Source organism: Tyto alba, unplaced genomic scaffold (genome assembly GCF_018691265.1).
Source record: "Tyto alba isolate M040663 unplaced genomic scaffold, T.alba_DEE_v4.0 Super-Scaffold_40, whole genome shotgun sequence".
NCBI lineage: Eukaryota > Metazoa > Chordata > Aves > Strigiformes > Tytonidae > Tyto > Tyto alba.
In genome coordinates, this window is record NW_024881316.1 from 49,453,420 (window position 1) to 49,474,708 (window position 21,289).

At 43.2% G+C, this 21,289-nt stretch overlaps 1 protein-coding gene across 4 annotated transcripts in view; it reads left to right on the plus strand.

Annotated features, from left to right (window-relative positions):
* Positions 1 to 21,289, plus strand: part of NCOA1 (nuclear receptor coactivator 1) — a 187,631-nt gene that overhangs the window by 36,381 nt on the left and 129,961 nt on the right. For all 4 annotated transcript variants that reach the window (XM_042803666.1, XM_042803667.1, XM_042803664.1 and 1 more), the window contains exon 2: positions 16,720 to 16,888. The gene's annotated coding sequence lies outside the window, so the exon portion shown is untranslated. The remainder of the gene's footprint in view (positions 1 to 16,719; positions 16,889 to 21,289) is intronic.

A 21,289-nucleotide genomic window follows, 5' to 3' on the forward strand; every position in this document is an offset into this window, starting at 1 on the left:
TTTCCCTGGAGGTGCTGTCGAAATTATGTCGCTATTTGTGGGATTGTACCTTCATCAGCAAAGCTTTGCTCGCCGTGCAGATGTGCATGGACCCACCCCAAGTGCCTGGCAAAGCGCTGAACGTCTCCAGGTGCTCGGAAATCAAGTGCCTCCTTGAGAGGCCTCGCTTTGTTCGGGTTTAATAAAAGCATCACGTTTTCAAACTATGTGCTGAATCACCGGGGAATTCTCCCTTTCAGCCTGGCTTAACCGAGTGGGAAAAGCACGTATCCAAGATAATTTTATACAGCTCGTTCTAAGAAGCAGTTTTGAAACGGTGTTTGTCAAAGTTTCTCTGTTTTTTTTTTTTTTGTTTTTTTTTGTTTTTTTTTCAAAAGCTTCCGCGTTCTGCTAAACAAGCTCTTCTGGAGAGAGTTTTCTAAAGCAGGGGAGGAAAAACAGTTCTTTAGGCTTGTCTTCAGAAATGTAAACAGCCGCGGCAGTACGGCAGCACTTTGGAGCATTGCCTCTCGAAGCAAGAGTGAGCTGGGCTGGCACAAGCAGCTACTTGTACGAGAACAGGAGGTAATTACCATGGAGCGAGTTCACTTCAGACTTCAAACACCAGGGAGTTAATTTGCTCTAACGTGATTGAAAACACAAAATGTTTGTAGATGGGCTGCTCCCGAGATGAAGAATTTCGGCAACTATTAATGTGCTTTAATGCCATTTCTTTTAAAACACGATGTCCCCGCGCAGGTGTCGATTTGCACGGATAGTATTTGGATTGTCTTACCCATCGAGAAGGCTGAGCCCGGCTTGGAGAAGCTGAACAAAATCCCACCCAGAGATGGTGTGAGGACACTCATCGTGCACCTTGTGGTGCAAATGGTCTGGATCTTCTCGGTGGTTTGTGTCCTGCTACATTGCCCATCCTAAGTAGCACTTGGGAACCTCTAAAGAAAGGAAAAATAGAGGAATAAATTCCTTTAACGAATAATCTTGGGCTTTTTCTCTGTTTAGTGTTTTCTCTGGCCAGATATTTTTAGATTCCTGTATGGTTTTGATCACAATCTTGTTTAAGATTGATCTGAAAAAAAAAAAAAAATTCCTTTTTGAAGTGTATTTTACATACATTATTGCTTTGTAATGTCTTTTCTTGGGGAATAAAATAATTCCCTTTAGTCTGCATATACTACTGTTGAGTTAGTGTATTTTTAAAAACATTGTTTATCTATATCTCCTTCTCAAAGTGTACTGAGGTAGAGAAATTACATTTTACGGTATCGAAATTAAAAGAAAGACACTTTCTTTGTAAAACTTCATGGAAAGATGTTTTAACTTAAAGGAGTAATTCCATGGTTGAACTCTCTGACTCTACCAGGTCCTGGCAATCTGTTGAAGTTTTGCTTGAGCAAGTGATAACACCATGAAAAGAAACTCCTTAGTGATAGGTATCTCCATGTCATATCCGTGGATTCTGTGGTGCAAGTCACAAAGAACATGTCTGTATCGTAATATCCCGATTCGCAATTTTCCTACCACTCCTCCAGAAATTAAATTGTCTTTACTGTTTCTTGGCAACGTGCCCAGGGATGGCAAAGCTAAAATAGCAGATCCAAGGGGAGGATGGGGATGAATGGGCTGGCTGATCCAGCAGAACGTCACACGTTCCCAACCGTATCTCCTCCCAGGGTTTGGGTATCGCTCCTCAACAACAGCTGTGGGGCACATCTGGCTGCCTCCGTGCCTCATGTGCGTTAGGGTGCCCCGTGAAGCTGATGGAAATCCAACGTGAAACAGGAGCTCATCATTTTTGTTGCAGGAGGCAAAGGGCAGCCTGGGTTTGACGGCGCTGGGGGCAGCGTTGGTCCGGTGAGCCAAACCCACGCTGCCAGTGCACCCAGCATCCAACCTCCTGCCAGGTGGGATGGCTTTGAAAGTTGTTTTCCTTTCATTTTTAAGAAATGATTCTCTTGAAACTGGGGATTAGGATGCCTCTGGCAGTTTGAGGAAGATAAGGAGGACTGCAAATAACAGGGGTGTGTGAGTCATTTTCTGTATCTTAATTCCATTATAACACACCCATAGTCCCAGTCAGATGGGACCAAGACCTTTTACATGAATTATTTGTCTCCTTACATTTGCAGGGCTTATTTAATACCCAAGAAAGAAAGGACAAGACGTGGGTATTTGAGGGGCAGTAGAATGGAGGCTTTTAGGATTTGGCTCTTCTGGGTATGCGATGCAAAGCAAGGCTGGCTGTTGAACAGAAATAAAATCCATTGTGTAAATCTGGATGTTGTTTTGTCATATTCGGGTAGTGCAGGTCACAAAAGACACGACCCATTTCGCAGAACTGAATGTCTCCTGGTTGACCAGTTGGCTTTCCAGCTGGGATCTTCTGTCATGTGTTGGCATCCTGTGTGAAATAGTACTTACCTTTTTTGGTATAGCAATTAAAATAAATCTCAAAGATGCTTATAAAAGCCTATTTCTCACAATTTTCAGTTGAAGAAAATGCTGGGGTAGGTAGATTGTGTGTCCGTTGCTCAACCAGCCAGATGAATGAGCAAAGTGTAGAGTATGATGTTCACGTCAATCTGCAGCTCCTAGGCTTGCTGCACATCAGATGTTGTAGGTAGCCTCTCAGAAGTAGTGTCCTACAGCCTCAAATGCTTCATTAAAAATACAAATAAATAAATTCTTTCTAGAGAAGAGTTTTCCCATAAGTGATGCCAAGCAGAAGATACTCTAGGTTTGGATAATCTTACAGATTTTATTCTTTGGACTGAAAACCACCACTTTCACTCCTTCAGTCATGACAAGAATCATTAGTATAATTGTTTAAACACAGTTGCGTAGGTGTTAGTCATGGTTATTGATGCAAGTATGGCCCCTGACTTCTAACAACTGGAAAAATCTGTCTGATCCAACAGCTGTTTCGTCTGGTAGAATGATAAAATACTTTCATGTAGCCTTTAATTCGCTCTAGGACTTTACTAGCTGTCAAGATTAGCTTGACATTTTATACAAACATGTATCTTCTTATCGTACCTATCTCTAATGCAGTTCCTGTAAACTGCAAAAGTATAAAATTAATTTTTTCTTAAAGCTTAATACATAATGTATATGTTCAGAAAAACAGTGGCTAATGATATGAAATACTTTGAGGCAAGAATGGAAAAAATCTCTTAAATGCTTATAAATGGCTTTGGAAAAATAAGTACTTAGTCCCACCTAATCCGTGGTAACTTGCATGGAAGTAACCATGGAAATTTTGTATATGAAGCTCATCTCCAAAGAGCTTATTTTAACACGTCTCTTGCTGCAGTCCAGTGCTTAATAACGCACTGCTGGCACGTGGCGAGACTTTGAGGCTCTGAGCAACCTGGTCTAGTTGAAGATGGCCCTGCTTATTGCAGGGGGGATGGAACTAGACAACCTTTAAAGGTCCTTTCCAACCCAAACCATTCTATGATTCTAAAACTTCAGTGCTGTCCCTTCTAATTTTGTATGTTCGGAAAAAAAAAAAAAACAAACACCAAGAAAACAAACGCCAAAATGCTCTACCATCCGGCAGTTGGGGTTATGTGATAGTGCAGCAATTTTGGCTGCTTATAAATGAAAATCTTGCCACCGAAATGAAACTCAGGTGCTGTTCTTTGTACCTGTTTGTATTTTGGGAACGTGACCAGAAGCCCGTGCTGCTGAGCCACTCGCCGGCGGCGCCCTGGGAGGAGGCTGCAGCAGCGACACAGGACCTTGGAAAACCTATCATGACTTAAATGACTTTAAGGCTCAACTGCTGAAAGTCAGGAGTGCTGAGATTATCAGGATGATGGTGAAGGTGTTCAGTCCAGATTGACCTAAACTATTATTTTGACTTAAGCCACTACTGTTTACTTTATTGACATGATTTATTTTTGCTAAAGAAAAACCTATTTCCTCTGGCTGCAGAGCCAGAAGCTAACCTTTTGATTAACCATCTGTTTGGATTCATGTAATTTCCTTTTCCAGATCTATGACAGTTTTTCAGAGTCGCTTGTGCAGGAGACATTGATGCTTTACAAGGTGCAGTAAGCAAAGCTTAACAAAAGGTGTCTGCATCAATAATTCCCATTTTACACCTGCAGAAACCGAAGAGGGAGGAAATTTAGCGAAACCTTGCCCAAGGTTTCACTAAATTTTCCTTCTCCCTCCTGCTTTATGCATGTGTTTGCTGTCTTGTTGAGTTGTTTTGCTCCTGCAATTAGTGATAACCACCTCGTTGCTCGGGTGAGGATGAGGGTGCATTTCCTTCCACATGACGAGAAGGGGAACGCACAGTCAGTAAAACCCCTCGCATAGCTCAGGATGACGCTGAAATCGAGAGGTCATGCTAATGGGTTAGGAGATGGTTTTGGTTAATACAGCTAACGGAAGGGTGGGTGGTTTTTTGCCGGATTTGCAATGTTCTCTCCCTTCTGGTTGTGTTTCTATACAGCAAATTGCAGCTGGAGTGCTCTTGTGTTCGTGTATAAACACCGCTGGGGATTAATTATAATAGCTGCTTTAGTTGAGATCCGTGTTTTCCTATATACTGTCTTTCTAGTTACCTGAATGAAGTATAATTGGAGATGATCAGAATTTCTGGGCTCAATGGAGAAATTACTGTGTCAGGTTCAGGGCTTGTGGACTACCTGGAGGTCTCAGCGTGGTTCTCCACCCTGGTGTCTTCTGCCCAAATATGCCTTGATCCTCACCATGGCGATGCCCTCTGCTTTGCCACGTGGCTCTGCAGTTAAAAAGACCCTGGCAGCCAAGGCTCGGTGGTCCTGCAGTGCCGGTTTGGTATCTCTCAGGAAGATCCAGTGCCGTAGGATGGGGCGGAGGAGCACCCATCTGGGATGCAGAGAGCTCAGCCTCATTCTGCTCATGTTTTGGGCACATTTGTACGTGTACATCTGAAGTGTCCACAGCCCCCGGTTTCTTTAAGGTGGCTTTTCCCACAAAACGGGCTGTTCTGGGGTAGATTAAAGCAATTTGGAGGCTGCGTGTGGTACAGGTTTAGAATGGATATTGGAGGTGACACTTCTGAATCCTTCGCTTTGCTACTAACTTGTTTGTCAGAAAAAGGTATATCAAAATCTCCCTTCAAATGGAGACACTGAGGCGTTATTTCAGGAGATTCAATCTTTGCTGAAGTTTCTACATGGAGTGCATCTTTGTACCACCTCCAGTGTAGCTGTTTCTCATTTCCAGCCCCTTTTGGTTAATGCTTCAAAGGAATATTGTCTAAGAAATTGCCAAATGCGCTGTGGTTACCAAGTTGCTATTGGAAAAGGAGGAGGAAATTCCCCACTATTGCAAACCAATAAACAGATTGGAGTTGGGAGTATGAATGTGAAAACTCAATTTCAGCTGGATAATGAAGAGAGATGTTGAATCTCAGCAACTGTTTAGATAACTGTCCTTTGATTTGTTTACCATCTGCTTTTAATTCCGAAAAGGAAAGGCAGTGGTTTGGGACTGGTTTGAGGAGCTTCACAGAAAATGGCTTGTTCTCATTGCCACTAGCCACAGGTGGAAGTTCTCAGCCAAATCCTCTGTTGTTGGAGCTGCTTTCCCTGGAAGGATCAGAGCTGCAGGGAGCTTGGTCTCTGGATTGATGGATGGGAGAAACTTGAACGTTAAGGGGTGGGCTTGCCCACAGGATCTGAAGTTCTGCAAGAGACACGTTTTGCAGAAAACACATCTCAATGGATTGACTTAAAGCAGTTTATAAAGAGTTCCCCCCCCCCCCCCGCCGCCTTTTGTAACATTAAATTCAACTTGCATGGCTATATTCATCTGCTTCTGAAAAGTCTTTTTCCATGCCCATGCCCTCTTTTGATGGCAGACCACACAGAGAACAAGTGCGATGCTGTATTTTCAGGGTGGCTCTGAACCAGTGGTAGGACATGATGGGTGCAAGAGCAGAGGAGTGGGAGAACATATATTAGCACTGACACTTTGCTAGCTTGTATGTGCAGCTGGAATCCCTTTTCTCTAAAATTACTGGAAAATGGGCTTAGAGGAGCGTAGCTGGCTGGTAGGAGATTTCACAAGCTATTTGAGGTTGCAGTGGAGAAAGGGAAAAGGGGTGGTTAACCCTTGACTTTTCTGTTCCAGTTGTCTCTGTTTCCATTATACAGTCCCCTGTTCACTGCTCTGGAGCTGCTCTTCCACCAGTGCCCAATCAAGGCCAGTCTGTAGCAGGGAATAGGCTTTATTTGAGAAATCACAATTATTGCATCTTGTCTGGCAGTGGCTGCTGGTAGCTGAGAAGGTGAAGCAGTTGTCCTTGTCATCTCAGTCCCATAGTGTGTGCACGGCCATCGCGGTCCTTTGCCGGAGTGGCAGGGGTGGGACTGTCCACCCTCAGCATCCCTTCGCTCACCTCCTGCAGCGTTGTTGGCAAAATGATTAAGCTAAAATAGTACAGGAAAGCGGGGGCAGGGAATTTTCAATTTCCATTTGGAATCCATTCAGACAAAGCATTCAAATAGCTAAAGTTATAAATACAGATAAGCTTATGGCATCTTGGATTTTTTTTTTTTTTTTTTAAATAAGCATAAATACATGAGAAAGAGCTATAAAGCTTTTAAGTTCACTACAGCTCTTCTGTATAAACACAGGCCCTCTACTCCCAGTAATCCTTTATTTCTAAAGCACTGGTTAGGCATTCAGGCTGATAAGCATGTCATCTTAAAAGCTTCAGCGATATATTCCAAGCTGCCGTTAATGGTCCTCATCCTCGGTGGCACCTGCACTTTGCCAGCTGCAGGGGCAGCTTGCATGTTGGGATGCTGTTGTACATGGAATCTCCTTTCCCTACACCACCTTTCCCCTCTTTCACAGAACAAGAAGAAGCATAAGCCATTTTCCATCCTTGGTCCTGACTTTGATGAAACCTTCTAGAAATGTTCTTGGCACTTTAAGTAATTTGTTTTTTTTGATAAAGTCACTATTTTTTTCTAGGACCATACTGAAATAATTAAAAAAAGATAAACATGCATTTAAACTGTCTAAAGAGCATTGTATTTTAGCATGTGGTAATAGCAGTGCTGAAGGGTTTGCTGTAGATTTTTTTTCCACTCAGAGTCCTCAAAATTACCTTTTTACTACTGAATTTTCTTTCTGTAGCTATAGCAACACATTCCTACATTATGCATATATGGATTTATGCTATTCCATAATATATGGAGTTATAACTCCAGTATAATTGTTTTCTTAGTATTAATATACTTTGTGTTATCTAACTGTCAGCCAGGGATTATAGTAAACAGTATTTCTGTGTTCATATATAGTTTGTTTATCTGAGCTATCTGCATTGTATAAAAATCTCAGATACAATGATGTGAGTAGTGGGGGCAGTGGGAGAAGAGCAGTTTTCAAATCTTGAAGCGATGGTTGTTTCAGGAAGGTGTCTTCATTTCTTTTTTTCCCTCGATCGTCCCGAGATATTTAATCATTAAGACATGACACTCAAGAAGCATCAGAGAACGTTCTAAAATTGTTTCGTTGGCTTTCCTTTCTAGAGAAACCTATTGAGTCAGCTTCTCAGAAACTTCTAAATTGCATCTGGATATAACGAGCTCTGCCACAGTTTGGGTTCAATAAAGGTGATGAGATACAGATCTGAAGTCACAGGGCTGAGGACAGTGACATTTTTATTAAGAGATGTGTACCCGGGGTAGTGCAGAGTGCTTTGTATCTTCAGTTTCTGCTTACTCCCCGGCTTGACTCAGCGTGACCCAGCCCCTTGTGAAAGGATAGTTGAGGTCTAAGGTAATCGAAATTCCAAATTCAATGACATCAAAAGAATTAGGATTTCACAATATCTGATGCCTTCCCCTGTCATTGTTTTGATGCCAGGACAATAAAGCATCTTTAGAGTAAAAAATGTAAGACAAGGGTAATTAAAAGCTGGAAGTCCAGACATTGGAATTACTAACAAAGTTTTCACAGTTGGACTCTAGTACACCTTCTCTGTGTTAATATATTAACAAAAATTTTTGAACTCTGTAATTTTATATACAATATCCTTTACATATTTTATATATGATATCCTTCTCCATTGTGTTTTGTTTTGTTTTGTTTTGTTTTTTTAAATTACATTTTGTTGTGGAAGAAAAAAAGGCAAGAACATCTGTCCCAGGCTGCTGGTGCTTGTTGTTAAGCACATTTTAATGATGGATAGTAAGAAAGTAAACAGTTTAAAGTCCTGTACCACATACTTGTAATCCAGCACACAGCTGTTCAAGTGATTGTGAAGATTTGAGGCCACCACAGTGTCTGTGCATCACTTGCTATAGGAGCATATTTGTGCATCACTGAAGGTTTACTTGGACAGCAGCCTGTTTCGCGATGGTACCCATGCAAACCCGTTTGTCATCACTTAATCGTCGTCACTGGCTTTGAGTAGAGAGAAAAAAAGGCAGGAGAGGATTAAAAGTTGGTCTCACATTCCTAAAATCAAGACTGTTCTTTGCAGGAGATCTCAGATTTGGGATTTATTATTAAAGTGTTGTAGGAGCTGGTTTTGTTGGAATAGGGAACCTGTAACAGCTTAAATTCCACTTTCAAAGATGCATCTTCTTTCCAGCCTGAGGAATTAGCATTCGCACAGCCCTTCAAACCAGTTACTCTCTGCTGCACAAGATCATCTCTCCTAGATTACTCAGAGATAACTTCAAGTATAGTCCTTTGGAAATGTCATGCAATTTCAGCCTTTCCAAGGAGCTGACATCAAGCAAGCAAGCGGTTATCACCCTTTGGCATCAGTCAGACAAAATAGTTTGCAAATGATGGTAGACACTTTTTAAGATAACTGCGAGGCTTTGGAAGAAAAGGAACCTGAGCACCACAGGACTACTGAGCTGTGTAAATAATTATTTATATGTCATTTGGCTTGAAACTGAATTTGCCCTACTGAGAGAAACTGAATATTCTGAGAATGTGGATGCCGTTCCAGAAATTAGGGTGTTCATAGAGTTCACGTTCAGCTGGTGAGGGAGGAATAAAGTTGGATCTAATCTATATCAGGAAGTTATTAAAAACTAATATGAAGTGTGCACTTAAGGCTGTTAATGCCTTGAGAGTTTTTGGACATAAATCTAATGATTTCTTTGGCTAGGAGCAAGCTATGGATTAATTTGGCAAGATGTAGTGAGTAGGGACCTGGGGTGCTGGGTTGTGTGCGGATAGAAAAACACTTTGGGTTTTGGTTTGGTTTCTTTTCTGCCCTTAAAGCACACTTCTGCTTTCAGGATGCAAAACAGGAGTCCTGCTCACATGTGCTGCAGCAGTGACGGCTGGAGCACCCTTGGGAAGTGTCATCTGCTAAAGAGCTTTCAGGTTCATTCTCTTTGCAGGATCCCACACCAGGTTCAGCGTTCCCCAGAGCTGATGATGGCCAAACTGTTGATGTGATCCAGCTGGGGACTTTTGCCAGCAAAGAGCTATTATGGCTTCACAGCACTTGTGAAATCTTGAGCTGGTTCAAAATTACAGCAGTTTTCATAAATACCCAAACTGGGAACTCTGGGCTTCGTGTTGTGATGAGGCGGGTGAATGAAGAAAAGCCAACGATGGTGTAGGAGATGTATGGCAGGTTGAGCATTCATGGACATGTGAGATTGTTACAGAGACCTGCCGAGAGAAGTTCCTTTGTATTTGGTGTTGCATATATAAATACAGCTTTTCCTTTCCGTTGAGCTCTTCTCTTCCCGTGTTCCACCTGGGGACAGTTGGCATTTAGGGACCAAACAGCCCTTCATCTTGGCTTGTCCTCCTTGCTTGACCTCAATGGGTCAAACCCCAAATTATGTGGCAGTGAAACGCAGCCTGGCCTCTTCACTCCTTCAGATACCCCCACGGATGACTTCTGGACTGTCTGTCAAGACCGGGAGAGTTGAACAGCGGTCCCTCAAATTTATTGCTGCTTCTTTGCCCCGACCTTGGAGCTACTTCTGCCTCTCTCCTCTCCCTGGACGGCTCCAGCAGCGCTGGCTGGGAGCCTCGGTGAATAAGCCCAGGTGTTTCCACCTGGAGCTGCCCTAGCCTTGAGTTAGCAAAAATCTGGCAGGGCTCCTAACTCGGGCTCTGTGATGTGCTTCTTCTGTCTGACAGGAGTACCTTGGGCTTTGGGAGCCAGCGGGTTAATTCACTGGTCTTGGTCTGTAACAGGAGGAACAATCTGCAGATGTGATTTTAGTATTAGTGATGTCTGTTGTTATTGATTGGCTAAATGAACAAGCCCAATCAATTTCTCCTTCAAATTTTTTTTCAAAACATGTTTTACACTTTCTGCTTTTCAGTTAAAGCCCTGCAGTTTCATCTAGGATGAGTGAGATCCCTGCAAAACCTGGCACGCGTTCAAAACCTTAGAAGTACAGAAAGCTGTTTATTAAACTTCCTCATGGGTAGATAAGACAACTTGCTTTACTGGAACAAAGTTACTATTTTTTTTTTTTTTGCATTGAGGTCTTCGTTGTGTAAAATTATCCTTTCCAAATACAGTGATTGTTTTTCTGACCTTTTAATTTGCAACAGTTAACTGGCAAACAGATTTAGGCCTCTTGCAAAACGTCTTTTCTCTCTGTGTCTCCTGCAACACTTATTTGGTATTGGGTATAAATCAGGCAGTATTACTGACAAAGTAGATAAGGAAGAAAGCAGACTTTCCAGATGCCCAAAAATGTGTAAAAGTTCTTAAGCAAAATAAAATTTAAAGGGAACCTGAAAGAGTACTTTCAAGGCGGGAAAATGTAGTGAGAATTAGCATTGCCTTGAAACTGTTGCCTGAATGTCCTTCCTCCAGGGAGATTAAATATCCCTTTAAAAATGCAGCATTTACACTGGCCCAACAGCCTTGGAGTTTGGAGGAGTTGCAAAAAAATATTTGGTGCTGCACGTTGCTCGTAAGCAGAGAGAGAAGGACGGTCCTTGCGGGAGGCTCCCTGCAACCTCCTGTAACAAAGCTGTTCTTTATTATTACTTTGTCGTGAGCCCTTTTTATATATAGCACAGCAATGAAAAACAAGTAAATAAATTATAGATTTTGTCATCATACAATAAACAGTAAATGCCTCCTAACTCCTTTCCACTTGCTTTTTATAGTTGGGGATAATTTATTAGCTTTGATTACCTAGGCTAAACGGAACAAACTGTTGCAGCTGACAGACAGGAGAGGATCCTGCAGTCACAGCGTGGGACAAGAGTGGACAAGCCCATATTTGTCTTCATGTTGTAGATCTGGAGCCCAGTCATCAAGTGAAGAGAGCAATGCTGTTTCTGGTCCTGCCTCCATGGACCCTTGTTTATGCGTTTTAATATTAAACAGTCACCGATAAAAGATTTAGAGCCTTAAGTAAAATATAACAAGGGGGGTATTGAAAGATGCCTGTTTCACATGCTGAATGATGACGGCTTCAAAGGTGCTGTGGTGGCTCGGTCCATCACGGGCTGTGTGAGAACTCCCTTGCAAAGGGTTTCTGCCCTGTAGGTCCGTGGCTGAAGATGCAGTAGACAGCGCGTGACTTCGAGGGACTGGAGAATGTTGTAGTAAGCTAAAGATGAAAGGTTTCGGGTGAGATCTGGCTCAGATGAAGGATGACAGGAAGTTGTTTCTTCTGGTTGCTGGAACGTCTGAGAAGCTATAGTGGATATATTTGACTCAAAAATATATTAGCAGTTGACCTTGAGCCTAAATACTGTGCTAGATTTTTAGCTTCCTTCCACTCTCCACTAACTTTGCAACTGATTAGTAGAATTTCAAAGCAGACATATGGCTGGAAAGGCCAATGGGTTCAGCAACACACCAGGCTCTCCTGTGTGTTCCTGAATACATTTTCATGGGATAAGGAGAACTTTTGATACTCTGAACCTGCTATAGATTATGCAGGATAGTTTAGGTGGAAGGGGTGTGAGGAGATCATCTGGTCTGAACCCAGCTCAGAGCAGCTTCAGAGGATATGCTTAACAAGATCGTGGATAACCCACTTCTTGCCCTCAGCTTCAGCTGTTTAAAACCAGTCCAACCCATCGACTTGTGTGTGTTATTTCTTTGTGCTTTGTTGGGTTGCAGGGAGCAACCCCACTTTGATGCCTTGTTTGAGGGAAAAACACGGAAACACCTAAAACAAATCACTTCATTCAGTGAAAGTTGTCAATAATTGGAGTGAGAAATGCTACATACAGGTTTGGGGAAGAAAAGAGAAGAGAAAAAGTCACCAGTCAGTGTGGGTGAAAGGGCTTGGGGGTTTTTAATGTTGGAAAATTTCTAAGCGCATATTCCTACTAATTAAAAGGCTTTCTGATGAAAGGGAGAAATATCCTGGCTGTTGATGTATATAATCTATGGATACTTATTTCTTTTATCTGTCCTCTAAATCTCTTTATATCTTAAACTGAAAGCTTATGAATAATAGCACTTGGAAAGTGTCTTTTATTATTGCCTCAAGGTATTATGTATTGGAAAGAAAAGTCGAGATCCAGCTCCCTTAGCTTCTGACTGTGATATATGGACTACAGGTAGTGGTCTGCAGGCAGGTTGTGTAGTAATGCCCTGTGAAAGCTTAGCAAAATCTTCATATAGTTGAGGACAAGAAAGCGTGCGGGACATGGGAGAGCTTGAGGGGATGGAGTGGTTCTGCCATGGAATTATGTCTGAAAGGTCTTTGGTGCCCTCTAAATGAGGCACGTGTTTCTGTCTGCCTCTCAAACCTGCTTTCTTCTGCTGATGTGGGCTCAGATCATCCGATGACCCCAGGATGGCATCACCCCACTACTTCTTGTGCAACTGTGCCGCAGGCCGGGAGTAACTCTGGGGCTGCCTGTAGGCTGCTTGTGGTTCAACAGCCGTGGTTCCACCATCTCCAGAAAAGGAGAGGTTGTTGGTATCTTCTGGTACAGTCACCTGCGCAAGAGGCTGTAGGACGTCCCCAAGTTCAGTTGTATTTGAAGTAGTGAGTTGAGCTCCCACACTCAGGATTTTTTCATGCACGTGGACGGTGCAGTGCTGCTGCCAAAGGGAGCTGCGCTGGGGAGCCACGTGCGATTGGTGGTCCACCATCACTGAGATCTTTTCCAAAGTACTGTTTCCCCTACTCTTAAGTGAGAATTAAAAATAGCATTGATGGATCTGCACCCTGTTACTGAAAGTGGAGCCCGCAGAAGGATGTGAGAGCTGGGTAGTCCCTGTATGACACTCTCTCAGCTCTCTAGCCTTTGATCATTCGACATCTCCAGGACTTTCCCAGTCCATCTGATTAATGACCATCATGGGTGTCTGCTCTGTGACACAACCAGTCCTCCCTTGAGCTCACGCAGATGTTTAGCATTCACAGCATCCTGTGGCAAGAAGCTAAACCACTTAGCTGGATCATGGGTGAGGAAACCGCTGTCTCTGGTTTGGTTTTGGCCTTGCCACCTGCAACTTTCATATCGTGTCCCCTTGTTCTCACACTGAACAAGCTGCCACTGCCTTCATAGGCTGCTGGTGTGTCCCTCCTCTGTTACCTCTTGTCTGGTTTGGGAAGGGTCTTTGCTCCAAGTTTGTGTTTGGTGATAAAGATGAACAAGGTCTTTGCTTGCAGTCACATTGGTAGAAGATCCGTATCTCATGTCCTTTGCTATCTGCAGCTTTCAGAGCTGGTGTGAGCTTGAGTTGCAGTGGCTTTTGCTCATGGCTCGCAGGAGGATGAGTAATGTAGGGTGCAAGAATGGCTCCTTCTGGGATTTCAATGCAGGCACGTGATTAATGGTGATCTAGTTATATTTTATGACTTGTTGCTTGGCCAATTATTAATCTGTTTAATATATTCCATGTTATGTAATGTAATTCCAGTTACTTGAGAAATGATACTTTACAAAGTTAAATGATTTACCGAGCTCTGAGTATGTTGCATCAGAGCTGCTACAGTTTGCAGCCAATCTCGTAGTCTTAATAAAAACCCAGACAATTGATTTAAGACCAATGTGTCGGTAGGCATCAGTTATTTACTTCCTATAGCTCCTAATTAGATTTTATACCAGCATTTTCCTTTCCTTGCTGGGATGTCAGCTGGACTGATAGCTTGTTATTAGCCTGGTCATCCTGCTCATGTGTTTAAAATGTTGACACAACAACGTGTCCTTCAATGCTCTCAAACCTCCCAAGTTAACCCTTGCGGGAAGCTACGAGAAGTGGTCCGGAGGTTTTCTCGTCCAGCGCTTTTAAAGCCCCTGGGATGGAGTTGAAAGTCTCCTGACTTTAAAACGACCAGCTCCATTAGCTGTTGTTTCACATCTGCCTGCATTGCTGTTTGGAATAGAAAATGTTTCCTGTGGCATGACTATACCATCTGGTTTCTTTCTTAATTAATGAACAGAAATATTTGTTGCGTTCTTCTGCCATTTCTATCATATTGCTGGTGGTTGCTCTGTTTCTGTGCAGTAACGGTCCTTGGCCATTGCTGGAATTTGCTGTTCCCAGGTAATTTTTATAACCTGATATGCTCAAACCTGTGAGTACTGCGGTTCCTCTCACTGCATTTTGTTTCTCTTGCTCTTTCACTACATTTCTAATGTGTTTTAAAATACCAACAGTTTAGTTTTTCTTTGCTTTGTTATGTATTTTTAAAATTCTGATTGTTGATTTCCTTTTCATGAGAGCCAGGTTGAGAAGAGATACTTTTTAAAACAGGAACATCTTCCCTTTTTCATTTTGGGACCTTAATCCCCGCCCCGACACACACCTCACCCCGGGAATCTGGAAACATACTCTTAAAGTTTCCATTATTATTTATGTTTTTGTGGTTTTAGCGTTTCTTCCTTAGCATCATTTGGTCTATTTATTGTAGGGTTAGTGAAAGCAGCTGGACTATCTATGACATTTAGAAATTCAAAGACCGTCTCCTACTGGTATAATGCAACTTTCAGACTGGAAGCCTGAGTGATACAGCAGTTTGTGCATCTTTTGTGTTCATTTCTGTGCACTTGTGTATAAAAATGGGTGGTTAGCAAGGCAGGCATCCTGTCTCCCATCAGGATGTGCTCTAGTCGCACCTTTCTGCTCGGATGTGGATCCATAAGCTTCTGGAGTTGTTCTTTGCCAGTGCCTTGGAGACAATGCTGCCATGTGAGTCTTCCTCCCATCTTTTGCCTACTTGCTTTTTCGTCAATAGGTTGTAACAAGTGACTTAGAAAAATCTTGTGTTATTAACGACAGGTGGGTTATTAGGTATTCTAATGACCATGTCCATGTATGTAATTTCTTTTGTAATAGCAGGAGCGGTGATGGGGACAAGCAGGTTTTGAACATGTGATGATACTCCCCATATCTAACTCCAGCTGCTTGGATTTAGAGGTCTAAATTTAACCCAATAATCCTAGTAAACCTGTGAGAAGGAAAGAAAAGAGACACATCCTGGAAGTCATTTGATGTGGACTCCTAACCTGGTGGCTCGTTGGGGACCAGACCGGATCCGCTGAAGCAGCAGCCAGCCCTTGGGGCAGTTGGGTTGCCGGGGACCGCTGGACATCTCCACCCAAGGGGAGATCTGGGGACCTGTTTATTGACTACAGAGGGACCCTGGAATTGCCAGCTCCGGTTTCCAACCAGTTCTTAGGGCTCTAAGGTTGATTAAGATGAATTGGATCCTATAGCTACTACAAATAAAAGTTCAAAAGCAATATTGGGACTTGTGTCTTGGAGCATTTGATGGGGTAGGTAGCAAGCTTGGCTATAGAAACTGCAACGTGTGGAGTAGCTTGGAAGGAAAGTTATGAAGCTCATCTCAGTGTTTCCATGGTTGTTTTTTTAAACATTACTTACCTTTTCATGAGAATTCAGCCAGTACATCACAACATGAAGAGCCCAATTTTATGAACTTAAAGTTTTCAACCAAGCAAAGGCTTTGCAAGCCACAGATTAGTTGCCATGCCAGCGTTCAACTCGAGAGGAACAAGGTTCAGACTGGTATGACTTACAGGAGAGGGGATAGCCGAAGAAAATGGACGTACTGCAGTCTGAGCATCTTTTTATGGCGTACGTGCTTTAGGAGAGAAATAATTATGCTCATTGCAGGTTCAGAGGCTGCCTAGCTTATTGAAGGTGATAGAGAAAGTCTGCGGAAGAGGAGGAACGGGAGAAATCCCCTTGATCCAGTTCTAGCTTAATGCTTAGTAACAACAGCAGTTTACTATCCGTGCCTTTCTGAGGCAGGGAAGGATCTCGTTATCTTCGAGTTTTATGAGTTCGGTGGTGGTCTGCAGCCTGTTGGCTGTAAACACCAACTGTAATTTTCTGGTGCTAGTTTTTATCTCCCGTGTTGCGTAGATGCTGTCTCGCTATGGCAGATTTGCTACTAGATCTGTGCTGTGTTTTTCTGGAGGGTAATCTTTGTTTCTTAGGAGTGGTATTGGCAAAGAGGGAGGGGAGAATTTTAAAAAAAGGTATCGGTTGGAGTATTAAGCTTTCATTTACTTTATTTCCCCAAGCAGCTTAAAGCTTGAGGAACCTTAATGGGTTCTTTTCCAATGAAATAAAAAAAGGTACCTTGCAACTGATCGTATTGAGAAGGTCAGCAAGCTATTAATGATGCTGCTGTGAATTAATAGTTGACCTCAACTTTGCTGGTTTTCTCCTTAAAACTCTGAAAACCACATCATGTGAATAATAATTCAGAAAGATAAATGAAAGACAATGCAAACAAACTGTCTTTTTCTCTGCAGGACTCAGTAATTGATGCTGGTCCCCTGTCAGAAGAGTTCATGTGAAGACTGCCCGTGGAAGGTCGATGCCTGTGTTTGCTGAAGCTCTAGGATTCTGTTGTTTTGCTGTTTAATTAACTGAAGAGTCCAGTTTTTCCCATGAACCATCTTTCACCTCAGGAAGGTAGAGGTAAGGTTGCAGGTCTCTTTTTCTTCTTTCCTCTGGCAGAAAATGTTTAAACCTGTCGTGGAGGTGGTTTTTGCTGGAGCACCTCTTCATGCGGAATTAATTACTGAGACTGCTGAAAGCAAAAGTCACTGTTTCTCCCTGTCCTTGGCATCCTTTGGGTTGTTTTCCGTACATGAGATGTGCAGTCAGTCTGCATTGCATTCATAGCTACAAGAGTTGTTTTAAAAGCTCATGAAGATGAAATTATTGCCTGAATCAACTGCGCTTTCTCAATATGTTTTGCAAAATGGAATAGCTAATTGCTGCGGTGGCAGAGTGGTATGCAAAGGATTTGTGCTAAAGAATAATATATGGTTTTGGTAAGTCAGTGTTACGCTGCAGGCTGGCTCACGGTGTTGATCAGGTGAACTGAATCCATAACCAGAGAGTTTTAAAAGTCACAAACTTGGGAAATCGAAATGTTTTATGGCGAGGTGCTACCACAACTTCTAGAGCAAGAATAGTGTACTCAGCATCCTTGTAGCTCTTACCAGCTGATGCATGTAACAACTTGAACACTTCTGTGGTTTGCCCACAGCCGGCAATATCTTAAAGGGAAATTGTTGTAATGGAGCGGTAACTCGGAAGGACGGTAGAATATTTTTAGAAATGAACAAAATGGTAAAACAAGTAGCAGTTGGATGATGTGTTGGCTGCAGCTACTGCGTGGCTGTGGAATTTGCAGCCGCTCTCCAGCAAGACTGGGAATGCTTACTGCTGTGGACTATGAGGATGCAGGAGAGAGGAGGACTGGTATCCCTGCTAATTCCCCTGGAAAACCAGCTTCTAACTGACATGCCATAAGGCAAAAATTACATGTAGAGCTGCTTTTATCTGAGGAAATTTTATATTGCTTGTATCACCATTCCCTGTCTGAGATAGCTGGTGTTGCAAGGAACTTTTGCGTTGGAGCTGGTTTTGGCTGGAGTGCAACGGGAAATGAGGTGTTTCCTTTTGGATTGGGCATGGCTTGCTCCTATGCTCCTCCTCGGTGTGGTGTAAATACTGGTCCCAGTAGGATACTGGTGTTGTATGTCCTCTGTAGGCTGCTTTGACCACCTTATTTCTGTCCTTGAGTTGGTTGCTTCCCTAAACTGTGGTGGGATGATCGCTGCAGCAGGGACTACGGTGGCTTGGAGATGGTGGTGCCCCTGTTCTAGATGTCCTCCCCTGATCAGTTTGGTGGTTGGAGGGAGGATAATCGGGCACCCAAGATGGGGTGCAGGGGTGGTGGTAGCTGGGGAGCCGTCCCCCTCCCTTGCCCTCATCTGTCTGGCTGTCTAGTGGTTGCCCTGCATTTTTGGGCAAGGCTCTTTGCTCTCTGCCTTCTCATCTTCCGTTTGTAGCTCAAACGATGGCAGTAATTAGATATGGTTGTAAAATTTGGAAATAATGTTGCTTCTGTATTGTTGTGTGCTGTCCTGACTGTTGGCTCGGAGTTGCCTGGGCAGAGAGGAGCTGGGGGGCTGCCTGTGAGTGGTAAGAAACCAGCAGAGCCCCAATCCAGCGCTGGAAGTGCTGCTCAGAGTTAATTATTAAACCACTTTGCTCGATAAATGCACAGTTGGATTCAGGATTTTTCACTGCAAAAAAAGATCACTTTTCTCTATGGACACAGCAGCTATTTTTTGATTGGAAGCGGGTAAGCTGTATCACGTACAAACAAAATATCTTGGCTCCTGTGACTCTTAAGACATCTTTATTTTTTTCCTCTAGTATCTGACCAGAATCAGCTTTTGAAGAGGTGACCTCATGGGGTGGTGGTGGGTTCTCCCCACTGCTGACCTCCTGCTTTGTAGGCACCGATTAATACCTGCCCAGGCTTGGAGCTTGCAGACCAAGGGTCTTGGGTTGGAGCGTGCCTCAGGCTGGGCTGTACACAGCTTTTCTTCTTTTTTTTTTTTTTTTTTTCCCCCTCCCTCTCCAAAGCAATCACTACAAATCATGTGCCCAGCAGTGGCCAGGCTTTACCTGAGACATGTCTTAATGTCAGGCAGCTTGATGGATGCAGCCCAGGCAAGTAAATGGTTAAATTCTCAACTGTGACATTGGATATCGTTGCGGGGAGGAACGGTGAGTTCTAGATTAATTTTAAGGGTGAGGTGCCTCCTCGGCTGCTCTGGATTTCCCCTAATTTAGGGGGCTGATGGGCTAGCCCCTGCAGTTGCAGGGGAAGAACCCTGCCTTCATCCCACCTGGCACCTCCCAGCCTTTCCTTATATTTCCTCCCAACCACCCCCCCACCCCCTCCCAACCTGTCTTATTAAATTTCATTCTTTCTTCTAGCAAATGGACTTTTTGGCTTGGCATGAAATCCAGTTGCTGTGATTTGAGTTCCCATCCCCTTTATCCTGTGATGGGGCTTTGAGATGAAACAATGTGAATGCAAACGCTGAGACGCTCCCTCCCCCCCACCCTAGCCCTAGGTCTTTGCTGAGCTGAAACTCCCTCTTTATTCCTTAATGATCATATTCCTTCCACTTTAAATAGATTTCCTGCTGTTAACAGCATTTTCAAGTGTTGCAACATTTTATAAATGGTATCTCGTGCGAGGTATTTACCGTAGGTGAGTTTCCTTGAAGTCGTAACCTCTGCCTTGCTGTTCCCTTTTCCTGGGGGCTGCTGGTGGGGTAGGAAGGACACAGATGACGGGCTTGGCAGTCACTGTACTTCTAAATCATCTGTTCTTCTACCTTTTTTGTTAGTTTTCGAGAGGGATGTTGTTTCAGGCATGTGTTTGAAATGGAGTCCTGCTGATCGAGGCAAAGATGCACGCAGCACTTCTGACTTAGGAAGAAGAAATCTCAGACTTGTCTCGCCACGTGTGAATTCAAGTCATTGGGGTGCTCCTGAAGCTTTGCTTTTAAAAAACAAAGAGCACAGACAAACCAGAAATCCCCATCATGCCCACTGGAAAAGGCTCTCTAGGTTGCCTGGTAGAGCACAGACAGGACAACTGCTGTGGACCACGTGCAGGGAGGGGGCTGAAGCTTCTGCTGCTTTGCAGAGGACACCCATCAGCAATATCCCATCTTCAAGTTGGGCTTTTTGTACTTTTGCTGGCCAACCTGCAACCACAATAACAGGAGATGTGTTTCTCTCTTTAGGTTGCCAAATACAAATGCTGAAGAGTCAAGTTGGTTTTGTTTTGTTTTGTTTTGTTTTGTTTTGTTTTGTTTTTTGGGGGGGAGGGTTGGTTGTGGGGGTGTTTTTTTAGGAAAAAAGTTAGAATGAGCACATGGAGGCCCCCATGTTTCTTTTCATATTTGTTGTGAAGTTGTTATAGCCAGCTGTTGCTAGCAAAAAAGTTTGTTAAAAGCATTCACCCTGCTGAAGGTGTTCAAGTCTTAACTAAGTCTCCCCGTTTTGTTTTCCTTTGGACATCTAACTCTGCTGCAATCCTTGTCTGCGTAATGTTGAAATACCTCTTTCTGTTAGATGTTTATATGTTAGTGGCACTCGCGTGGCGTTAAAGACAAAAGTTTCAAGCATGTGTTGAGAAGAAAACAGTTGGTGAGATTTCAGATATCTGCTGGTGACTTTGGCACTTCTGTGTGAAACTAAGGAAGAACTGTTTTGATACGGAGCTGGTTGTAGTTTCACATCTGAGGACTCTTTCTGTTCCTTCTTTCTAAAAATACCATTAGATGTTCTGGTTTTCACACATAAATCCTATAGTTGGCCAGTCAGATTGAGTGTTTTGTTTATACAGAAAGTATGAGAAACACACACCTCTTCCATTAAGTCGAAGTTTTGGTGCTTAGCTCCTTCAAGAAATTAAAATGTCTAAGTAAGATTTTAGTCATCTTCTGTTAAACACTGCTTGCCTAGGAGCTTTGAACAGATCTATTTTGACTAGTTTGTTTTAATATCCAGATTGCGGTTTTGCTTATCTTTTGGAACAAACCACTTCATCCATTTGCCTTACTCCTAGAAATTTTAAGCAAATGCACCTTTTTCTTAGGCTTTCACACTTCTCCGCAAATCCAGCCTAATTCTTTGACCATGACAAGACACCAGCTGCAGAAAGCAGGTCTGAGATGTCATTGTCCCTCCACCGTTGGTCACTACCTACATGGCAAAGCTGGTGACTCCCGTGAGTTCATCCAGCAGCACGGTTCCTGTGAGCACCCTTCACCTGCAGCGCTGCCGAGTCCTCCAGGCTGGGCTGAGCCCTCTCCAGCAGCTCTTCAACCCGACCTTCTCGTGCTGAAGCAAATGAGAAATGCTCATGTGAACCCTTCAGCTGTGAGCGGGGGATCCTCTTCACAGGCAGCCCAGGAGCGGGAACGTCTTAATCTGCCGCAGCCACTTCTGCAGTGATCAATTTATCACAACCTTTAAGGTACAATTAATGCGGGT